The 12,107-nt window shown below is 44.9% G+C and overlaps 1 protein-coding gene across 2 annotated transcripts in view; it reads left to right on the plus strand.

The window, feature by feature from the left end:
* LOC100377890 (uncharacterized) overlaps positions 1-12,107 on the plus strand; it is a 168,980-nt gene that overhangs the window by 131,009 nt on the left and 25,864 nt on the right. The gene's annotated exons all lie outside the window — the stretch shown is intronic.

Below are 12,107 nucleotides of genomic sequence, written 5' to 3' on the forward strand. Positions count from 1 at the left end.
TCGTCCTTTCAAATGTATTCAACTGGTATCCAATTGAATAACGTTCCTTCTAATGTATTCAACTGGTATCCAATTGAATAACGTCCCTTCTAATGTATTCAACTGGTATCCAATTGAATAACGTCCCTTCTAATTTGTTCATCTGGTATCCAATTGAATAACGTCTCTTCTAATGTATTCAACTGGTATCCAATTGAATAACGTCCCTTCTAATGTATTCAACTGGTATCCAATTGAATAACATTCCTTCTAATGTATTCAACTGGTTACCAATTGAATAACTGCCCTTCTAATTTGTTCAACTGGTATCCAATTGAATATCGTCCTTTCAAATGTATTCAACTGGTATCCAATTGAATAACGTTCCTTCTAATGTATGCAACTGGTATCCAATTGAATAATGTCCCTTCTAATTTGTTCAACTTGTATCCAATTGAATAATGTCCATTCTAATGTCTTCAACTGGTATCAGATTGAATAATGTTCCTTCTAATGTATTCAACTGGTATCAGATTGAATAACATCCCACTATTGTATTCAACCGGTATCCAATTGAATAATGTTCCTTCTAATGTATTCAACTGGTATCCAATTGAATAACGTTACTTCTAATTTGTTCAAGTGGTATCCAATTGAATAACGTCCCCTCTAATTTGTTCAACTGGTATCCAATTGAATAACGTCTCTTCTAACGTACTCAACCAGTATCCAATTGAATAACGTCCCTTCTAATGTATTCAACTGGTATTCAATTGAATAACGTTCCTTCTAATGTATTCAACTGGTATCCAATTGAATAACGTCCCTTCTAATGTATTCAACTGGTATCCAATTGAATAACATTCCTTCTAATGTATTCAACTGGTTACCAATTGAATAACTGCCCTTCTAATTTGTTCAACTGGTATCCAATTGAATATCGTCCTTTCAAATGTATTCAACTGGTATCCAATTGAATAACGTTCCTTCTAATGTATTCAACTGGTATCCAATTGAATAACGTCCCTTCTAATGTATTCAACTGGTATCCAATTGAATAACGTCCCTTCTAATTTGTTCATCTGGTATCCAATTGAATAACGTCTCTTCTAATGTATTCAACTGGTATCCAATTGAATAACGTCCCTTCTAATGTATTCAACTGGTATCCAATTGAATAACATTCCTTCTAATGTATTCAACTGGTTACCAATTGAATAACTGCCCTTCTAATTTGTTCAACTGGTATCCAATTGAATATCGTCCTTTCAAATGTATTCAACTGGTATCCAATTGAATAACGTTCCTTCTAATGTATGCAACTGGTATCCAATTGAATAATGTCCCTTCTAATTTGTTCAACTTGTATCCAATTGAATAATGTCCATTCTAATGTCTTCAACTGGTATCAGATTGAATAATGTTCCTTCTAATGTATTCAACTGGTATCAGATTGAATAACATCCCACTATTGTATTCAACCGGTATCCAATTGAATAATGTTCCTTCTAATGTATTCAACTGGTATCCAATTGAATAACGTTACTTCTAATTTGTTCAAGTGGTATCCAATTGAATAACGTCCCCTCTAATTTGTTCAACTGGTATCCAATTGAATAACGTCTCTTCTAACGTACTCAACCAGTATCCAATTGAATAACGTCCCTTCTAATGTATTCAACTGGTATTCAATTGAATAACGTTCCTTCTAATGTATTCAACTGGTATCCAATTGAATAACGTCCCTTCTAATGTATTCAACTGGTATCCAATTGAATAACATTCCTTCTAATGTATTCAACTGGTTACCAATTGAATAACTGCCCTTCTAATTTGTTCAACTGGTATCCAATTGAATATCGTCCTTTCAAATGTATTCAACTGGTATCCAATTGAATAACGTTCCTTCTAATGTATTCAACTGGTATCCAATTGAATAACGTCCCTTCTAATGTATTCAACTGGTATCCAATTGAATAACGTCCCTTCTAATTTGTTCATCTGGTATCCAATTGAATAACGTCTCTTCTAATGTATTCAACTGGTATCCAATTGAATAACGTCCCTTCTAATGTATTCAACTGGTATCCAATTGAATAACATTCCTTCTAATGTATTCAACTGGTTACCAATTGAATAACTGCCCTTCTAATTTGTTCAACTGGTATCCAATTGAATATCGTCCTTTCAAATGTATTCAACTGGTATCCAATTGAATAACGTTCCTTCTAATGTATGCAACTGGTATCCAATTGAATAATGTCCCTTCTAATTTGTTCAACTTGTATCCAATTGAATAATGTCCATTCTAATGTCTTCAACTGGTATCAGATTGAATAATGTTCCTTCTAATGTATTCAACTGGTATCAGATTGAATAACATCCCACTATTGTATTCAACCGGTATCCAATTGAATAATGTTCCTTCTAATGTATTCAACTGGTATCCAATTGAATAACGTTACTTCTAATTTGTTCAAGTGGTATCCAATTGAATAACGTCCCCTCTAATTTGTTCAACTGGTATCCAATTGAATAACGTCTCTTCTAACGTACTCAACCAGTATCCAATTGAATAACGTCCCTTCTAATGTATTCAACTGGTATTCAATTGAATAACGTTCCTTCTAATGTATTCAACTGGTATCCAATTGAATTAATGTTCCTTCTAATTTGTTTAACTGGTATCCAATTGAATAATGTCCCTTCCAATTTGTTCAACTGGTATCCAATTGAATAATGTCCCTTCTAATGTATTCAACTGGTATCAGATTGAATAATGTCCTTTCTAATGTATTCAACCGGTATCCAATTGAATAACGTCCCTTCTAATGTATGCAACCGGTATCCAATTGAATAACATCCTACTAATTTGTTCCACTGGTAACCACTTGAATAATGTCCATTCTAATGTATTTCAACTGGTATCCAATTGAATAACATCCTACTAATTTGCTCCACTGGTAAGCAATTGAATATCGTCCTTTCTAATGTATTCAACTGGTATCCATTTGAATAATATCCCTTCTAATGTATTCAATCGGTATCCAATTGAATAATGTGCCTTCTAATGTGTTGCACTGGCATCTAGTTGAATAACGACCCTTCTAATTCGTTCAACTGGTATCCAATTGTATAACTTCTCTTCTAATGTATTCAACTGGTATCCAATTGAATAACATCCCACTATTGTATTCAACTGGTATCCAATTGAATAACGTTACTTCTAATGTATTCAACTGGTATCCAATTGAATAACGTCCCTTCTAATTTATTCAACTGGTATCCAATTGAATAACATCCCACTATTGTATTCAACTGGTATCCAATTGAATAACGTTACTTCTAATGTATTCAACCGGTATCCAATTGAATAATGTTCCTTCTAATGTGTTGCACTGGCATCTAGTTGAATAACGGCCCTTCTAATTTGTTCAACTGGTATCCAATTGATTAACTCTCTTCTAATGTATTCAACTGGTATCCAATTGAATAACGTCCCTTCTAATTTGTTCAACTGGTATCCAATTGTATAACTTCTCTTCTAATGTATTCAACTGGTATCCAATTGAATAACGTCCCTTCTAATGTATTCAACTGGTATCCAATTGAATAACGTCCCTTCTAATTTGTTGAACTGGTATCCAATTGAATAACGTCCCTTCTAATGTATTCAACTGGTATCCAATTGAATAACATTCCTTCTAATGTATTCAACTGGTATCCAATTGAATAACGGCCCTTCTAATTTGTTCAACTGGTATCCAATTGAATAACGTCCCTTCAAATGTATTCAACTGGTATCCAATTGAATAACGTTCCTTCTAATGTATTCAACTGGTATCCAATTGAATAACGTTCCTTCTAATGTATTCAACTGGTATCCAATTGAATAACGCCCTTTCTAATTTGTTCAACCAGTATCCAATTGAATAACGTCTCTTCTAATGTATTCAACTGGTATCCAATTGAATAACGCCCTTTCTAATGTATTCAACTGGTATCCAATTGAATAACGTCTCTTCTAATGTACTCAACCAGTATCCAATTGAATAACGTCTCTTCTAATGTATTCAACCAGTATCCAATTGAATAACGTTCCTTCTAATGTATATTCAACTGGTATCCAATTGAATAACGCCCTTTCTAATGTATTCAACTGGTATCCAATTGAATAACTTTCCTTCTAATGTATTCAACTTATATCCAATTGAATAATGTCCAATTCACTACGTTCAATTACCCACCATAGACTCCGGTCAGTCAAAATGACTATTTTGAACTGTATGCATTAATCAGCGATTCTGCCGATGACGGAGAGATAGAATCCAGGTCAGGGGAAGCCCCATGACCTCAAGATTCTTTTACCCCTTACGTCACGAACCCACGTGACCGAGGCCACCTGGCAACGCCACAGGTAGCCGTCCATCACTCTTAATTTCTCTCCGCCTCGAGTGGAGATGAAATTTAGCGAGCTCTGCTGGATCGCCTGCTTTTTTTGTTCTGTCCGGATTTATAGCTTGGGTTGTTGCCGCTGCTCGGCATCCGACATGGTAGCTGGTAGGATAAGTTTTCCTTGTCTTTTTTTACCCTCGTGTCGTTTTCCCCTTTGTGTGTAGTATTTTTCACAGCAAAGAAATCAAAATCCGGCGCCACTACGTAGTCACATGTTGATTTCATGGCGGCACCTTTTACAACTGTAATTCGTTTCCCTCATGCATGTCGTCTTTTATTTTTAATGTATTTAGCCATATATAGGTGTAATGACAGCACCAGGGCTCGCTGCCGTTTTTACTTTCCGGTCTCCTCGTGTTTCAAGTCGACCGTGCAGTGGTTATATTCAGAATTTACCAGCATAGAAACCGCATCCGAGATACTTTGTCGTAGCTACGTGCGGGTTTCGGGGTTTTTGCATGAAAGCGTGTTTTTTTCACTGGAGTTCTGAGGCCTGAGATTTTCTTTCAGAGCCATCAAGATCGCTGAGACTGCATGACCGCGTCACAGCAAGGTCGCGCGTCCAGTAAACAAATCGGTTAAAGTGAGTTGCGTGTTTTGCATGAGTGGAAAGTCCTCATGCTCGGCTACCGGTACTTCATGTACCGGGACGTCGAGTAAGAGGCCCGACGGTGGAGGTACCGATATTTTTCTCGGTCTCCTCCGCTGATCGGAGGGCATCCTCACAGTCTGTTTTTTTCAGGCGGTGGTTTACCCGATTTTACCGGCTGCAGCGAGGCTGTGCCCCTGGAGGCTTTCCTCCTATGGGGCCCGTTGCGGGTCTCTTTGTGGACCCTTCCTCGCACGGCACCGGGTTTGCTTCCGAGTTGAGGGCTTTGGTCGAAGGACTGTCGGGGCAATTGCGTCCCTGGCAGGCCGGGTAGATCAGACGCAGTCGGAGCGAGCTGTCTCCACTGTGTCCCCTCGGTGGGCAAGCAGGAAGAGACACGAAAGCATGTTTGCATTCAAACACGTCTCTTCCGGGGGAACCCCCGTTCCAAGTCACGGCTCTCCCACTATTTTGGGGGGTGGCCGAGGCTCAGGCTAATTGCACCGGTCCTTCTCTGGATCCGCGGGCACTGAATGCCAACGGGGTGCTGTCAGCCAAGTCTCCGATCTCGGGGCAGGGCTTTCAGGGCAGGGCACGCGTTGACCCCCCCCCCCCACTTTCAGCCAGCTAGGGTTCGTCACGCGGTAACGGTACAACGGTAACGAATTTATCCTTGTGTCCGGTCCCCGCTGTGGGTTTTGACTCCTTTCTTACCGGCCCACGGGCGTCCCCAGAGGGAACCGACCCTGTCATGAGACGCACAGTCGAACACGCTCCCTCTCACATATTTTAAGTTAGAGGAGACGCAGTTCACTCGCGTTGGATACAGTCGGTACTCCGGGCTGTCCCTCAGAGTCTTCCATCTATATGACTCGGTGAGCCACGCTTTTGGGGTGAGGCGGAGTATCATCGATCCCAGTGATACGATGTATATACCCCCACCCTTGATCCTAAAGCGACCACCTAAGGTTGCTTCAACGCTTATGGGATCACGGGTGTCGGGATCCAAAGCAACCCCGTCGGCACATCTCTCCCCTGTCCGTCTGAGTGCGGAGTGGGGCGCAGAGCACGCAAATGGTGTTGATGGGCAGCGTTGGTCAGCCGCGGAGGATGTAATGCTTAAGGCCCCCGGGTGGAGATAACGTTAGGCAACATTTCCCACTGGACCAAACGCTACCCGGTCGGTGTATTTCGGGATCAGACCCCATAGCGTGGGATGAGACCAAAACACCCCCAACCGGATTCCAAGGCTCCTTCCCCAGACCCCGGTACCATGAATTTGGCAAACCGGGCAAAGGGGGATAGCCGCGTTCCATGGGTGTCTGCCAATTGAGGACAACCCATCTAGCCCTGAGGGCAGAGTTGCTTGAGCGCATTATTATGCGTGCCCAGCACTCTGGTGACCTTGGAGGCAGAATGCACCAGCTTCCTAGACCAGGCGACATTTTTACTGGTGGGCCACCGCACATCTACGTGCGACACCCCCTAGTGTTGCCTGGCTCGCTTGGATAGGGCCACTACTGTGCTACGAGATGCGGCCTTAGACGCATGTGTTTTCGCCGACAAGCTGAGCCGGGGTACGTCCCCACCTCAGTGACGCAGACTGGATACCCTCCACCCTCTTTGTTCAGGGAATGGTGGGTACAGTCTCGGAGCTTCGGAGTGCAATGAATCAGAGGGTTCAGATTGAATCCGCTAGCCAGTTGGTCCTGCCATGGGCAAGCGGAGGGCACCCCAAGCACAGAAAACACAACGCCCTAGGGCATTGCCCGCTAGCCAGAGTCAGCCAGGAGGCAAGCGCTTATACCCTTCCATGGGAGTGAAGGGTAGTGGCGTGCCCCCAGGGAGGTAAGAGCCAGGTGGTGGCTCCTCACCCTCTCTGGGCGGATGTCTACCCGGCAGCAGGGGAAGCATGTTTGACGCTCACCTCTGCAACCGGGGGAGATAGGCACGTGTTCGGTGAGTGGCCAGGTCACAACTTAGTGACTACTTCAAGCCTTGGGGAACTCGCCTCATGGGGGAAGGGAGCACCCTCCCCCCTTGCAACTGCCGAACACATGGCCACACATCCCTGTCGTACACAGATTGCGCCGGTGTAGTCCGGTTTGGAGACGGCGGGTGAACGACCCCTGGACCTTCCCAGGTGGTGACTTCCATTTACGGCATACCGCTGAAATCTCCACTTCCCCCCGTCAGTGTCTCCCCTGTTGGGCACTGCCAGGGGACTCCCGCAAGGCGGAAGCAATCAGACAGGAAGTAGCAGTTTGCTGGGGAAAGACGCCATACACAGGGTACATCAGCCGGAACTAAGTCCAGGCTTCTACCCAAATGTGTTCGTAGTACCAAATCTACAAGTGGCAGGCGTCCAGTTTTGGACCTAGACAGACTGAATCAGTACGTGCCCCTCGATCGGTTCCACATGGAGACACCATTCAGGGTTCTTCTCTCCATCCACCGTTTTGACTGGCTAGCCCCGCTAGATTTAAGCGGGGCCTACCTGCACGTACCGATGCACCTAGCGAGTTGCCATCTCCTTCGAATCGCCCTGCTGGGCCAAGTATTCGAACTTCGGTGCCCCCCTCCGTTCGGGTTAGGCACAGCGCCCTACGTGTTCACCAGAGGGATGAAACAGGTAGTGCTGCTGCTTCACCAGATGTCGGTACACCTCAATCCGTACCCAGACTACTGGTTACCAACAACCCGGGCAAGGGGTAATAGCCAAACGCATCAGGCTAACACAGGATTTACTTCACCAGCTGGGCTCGTTAGTAAATCGACAAGTCCCACCTCGAGCCAACGCGCAGTTGGTGTCCCTGGGCATGGAGTTTTGACACAGAGGTAAGCTTGGCTTAGCTATTTCAAGCATATTGCTTAGCGCTAAGCAGCCTAGCCGAATGCCTAGTCAGCGTTCCCTCGGTGTCTCTCCGTGAACTAATGCGGATCATCGGAATGATGACCTCGGTTCGAAGGGTCGTTCCCCAGGCCGCACTACGCAGCCGCCCGGTATAACACTTGTTATATCGCCGAGCTCTTCTATGGGAACTAGATAGGCGGGTTTCGATCTCGGACCAAGTGAAGGAAGCCCTGCCCTGGTGGTCGTCACTGACCAACCTCGGGCAGAGGGGCCCCCTTGGACCCGCTCGCCGCAGGCATGACTCTGGTAACAAATGCCCCCCCCCAGGGTTGGGGAGCGCATCTATTGGACGAACAAGCCCAAAGATATGGCTCCCGCATAGTTTTGGGACCACCATATCAACCGGCTCGAACTGTGAGCAGTGTACAATTAGCACTACCACGTTCGAGACCACAGAGTCCTGCTCCGCACAGACAACGCAGCGGTGGTCTCCTTCAAGAAGGAGGGGGGACGCATTCCCCATCGTTGTCAGTCCTAGCGAAGCAAAACCCTCCTTTGGTGCCTGGAATACAATGGGGAGCTAACCGCACACCACCTTCCAGGGGTGAGGAACAGTCTGGCGACGCCCTTTCAGGGCGACTCCGTCTCCAGAACACGGAGTGGCTGATACCCCAGTGGGTAGCCTCCAGGCTGTTTCGGCTGTGAACGGTCCAAGGTTAGACCGTTTGCCGCACCCCGGAACACCAAGCTCCCGACGTACGTAACACTCCTGCTGACTCCAGGAGACTGGGCCAGGGTCGCTTTGCCACCCCCCGGATCCACTTAGTTGTGTACGCTTTTCCTCCCTTCCCGCTAGTCCACCGGGCACCGGAGAAGACTTCGACAGGTGCACACCTGCATATTATCATTGGTTGCACCCAATTGGCCGAACAGGGCCTAGTTTCCACTTCTGTCGGAAATGATAGTCGAAACACCAGCAGTGCTTCCGGACTTACCGGACATGCCGTCCCCACCAGACGGCGCACTACCATGAGCCCAGCGGGTATCACTTACCCGCATAGAGGCTCTCATTAGACCCGCCCATACGAAAGCTTTATCTGAGCGGGCTGCCAACGTCCTGGCCAGGGTGAACTGGGATTCCACCAATGCAGCCTACATTTCTAGGCTGCGAGCATACACTGGTTAGTGTAGCGGAAGGGAGATTGATCGATACCATCCCTCTATTGGCTAGGTAGCAGACTCCTTCGTCCACCTGTTTGACGAAGTGGGTTTGTCCTACGCAGCAATAGTTGGCTACAGGTCGGCCTTGTGCCCCACCATTCAAACGTACGGGAACAAGACTAACCGATTGTCCTACTATTAGGAGACTATTTACTGCTTTCCAGACGCTGAAACCCCATGCAAGGGAACTGCCCAACTGGGACTTGTCGGCTGTGTTGTCCGCTCTAAGCAGACCGCCTTTTGAGCCTCTCCGATCAGCACCACTCAATTTTTTGAGGTGGAAAATAGTCTTCCTACTGGCCCTCGCCTCAGGTAGGCGCCGGTCAAAGCTAGGTGCGCACTATCCTTTGCGGACGGTTGTGCCGCTTTTATGGGCGATCAAGTTGTACTAAGACACGAATCGGGTTCTCGCCAAGAACCAAATCCCAGGACACGATCCTCAACCGATCGTCATCCCCCGGCTGGCAAATATTGTCAGTCCAGAAGATCAGGAGGAGTTGCTTCTCTGCCCGGTCCGAGCGCTGAGTTGCTACGAGAACCGTACCAGGTTTTCTAGACGGGGAACCAAACACATGTTTTTGTGTTACGGCCCTGACAAGCGGGATAAGCCGGTTTCCCCGACTTCCATCCCCAGGTGGATTACTGCGACTGTACTGGAGGTCTATAATACACTATCCTCCTCAACACAGACCTTGCAGAGACACCAAGTACAAGAACATGAGGTCTGTGCGATTGCTAACTCACTAGCGCTAGCGTCAGGTGCCCCCCTCAAACACATTCTGAGGGCAGGCTTCTGGAGAACGCAGAACGTCTTCATCAACTACTACCTAGGAGACACCCAATCTATTGAGCAGGGTCACTTCAGGTTAGGCCCCGTCGTAGCGGGTCAGGCCTTGTTTGCTGACCCAGCCCGAACGACTGCAGGGGCCTCTGCGCATAGGCGATAAGTCAGTCTCTGCATTTTTGCGGGCAGATTGTCTGTTCCACTAGCACTTCCTGGAAGCTCCCAGGTTTCGCTTCTGTCGACCTACGCCCTCATGCGAACTGTTTCGGTCCTACTTCAAGCTTATCAGCCCTGAGTTCGGCTTGGGTCTAGCTTTCTCGGGCACACCGAACCCTGTCACCACAGCAGCATTGGCTTCTTGCTTCTGGGACAGCACAGGCAAGGTAAGACACCACCCTTCTTGGGTCTTAACTTAGGTCTTTGGGTTTGTTTTTCATCCCGGACTGGGGGAAAGTCTTTCATCATTCTCCTTTTTTTTCTGTTTGCTCGGAAAAACCCGCCACCTATCGGTGTCTGACTCTGCCTACAGTTCAAAATAGTCATTTTGACTGACCGGAGTCTATGGTGGGTAATTGAACGTAGTGAATTTAGGCGAGGGTTCTTCGAACCCGCCTATTCACATAGTTCATACCCACCATAGACTCCGGGTCCCCCCCCAACCTCCCCACTCTTTCCGTCGCGTTGGTCTAAGTCCTCGAGGCCGAGAGAAAGGAACCAGAGTAATGGACGGCTACCTGTGGCGTTGCCAGGTGGCCTCGGTCACGTGGGTTCGTGACGTAAGGGGTAAAAGAATCTTGAGGTCATGGGGCTTCCCTGACCTGGATTCTATCTCTCCGTCACCGGCAGAATCGCTGATTAATGCCTACAGTTCAAAATAGTCATTTTGACTGACCGGAGTCTATGGTGGGTATGAACTATGTGAATAGGCGGGTTCGAAGAACCCTCGCCTAATTCTAATGTAGTCAACTGCTATGCAATTGAATAACATCCTACTAATTTTTTCCACTAGTAACCAATTGAGTAACGTCTCTTACAATGTATTCAACTGGTATTCAATTGAATAACATCCCACTAATTCGTTCCACTGGTAACCAATTGAATACCATCTTTTCTAATGTACTCAACTGGTATCCAATTGAATAATGTCCCTTTGAAAGTATTCAACCGTTATCCAATTGTATAATGTTCCTTCTAATGTATTCAACTGGTATCCAATTGAATAATGTTCCGTCTCATGTATTCAACTGGTATCCAATTGAATAATGTCCCTTTGAATGTATTCAACCGTTATCCAATTGATTAACTCTCTTCTAATGTATTCAACTGGTATCTAATTGAATAATGTCTTTTCTAATTTGTTCAACTGGTATCCAATTGAATAACGTCTCTCCTAATGTACTCAACCAGTATCCAATTGAATAACGTCCCTTCTAATGTATTCAACTGGTATTCAATTGAATAACGTTCCTTCTAATGTATTCAACTGATATCCAATTGAATAATGTCTTTTCTAATGTATTCAACTGGTATCGAATTGAATAACATCCTACTAATTTGTTCCACTGGTAAACAATTGAATAATGTCCCTTCTAATGTATTCAAATGATATCCATTTGAATAATGTCCTTTCTAATGTATTCAACTGGTATCCAATTGAATAATGTCCCTTCTAATGTATTCAACTGGTATCAAATTGAATAACATCCCACTATCCGACTATTGTATTTAACCGGTATTCAATTGAATAATGTCCATTCTAATGTATTCAACTGGTATCCAATTGAATAACGTTCCTTCTAATGTATTCAATTGGTATCCAATTGAATACTGTCATTTCTAATGTATTCAACTGGTATCCAATTGAATAACGACTCTTCTAATGTATTCAACGGGTATCAGATTGAATAACGTCCTACTCATTTGTTCCACTGGTAACCAACTGAATATCGTCCCTTCTACTGTATTCATCTGGTATCCAGTTGAATAACGTCTCTTCTAATGTATTCAACTGGTATTCAATAGAATAATGTCTTTTCTAATTTGTTCAACTGGTATCCAATTGAATAACGTCTCTTCTAATGTACTCAACCAGAATCCAATTGAATAATGTTCATTCTAATGTATTCAACTGGTATCCAATTGAATAAGGTCTCTTCTAATGTGTTCCACTGGTATTCAATTGAATAATGTCCCTTCTAATGTATTCAACAGTATTCAATTGAATA

This window comes from Saccoglossus kowalevskii, chromosome 1 (genome assembly GCF_978046115.1).
Source record: "Saccoglossus kowalevskii chromosome 1, keSacKowa6.1, whole genome shotgun sequence".
Lineage (NCBI taxonomy): Eukaryota > Metazoa > Hemichordata > Enteropneusta > Harrimaniidae > Saccoglossus > Saccoglossus kowalevskii.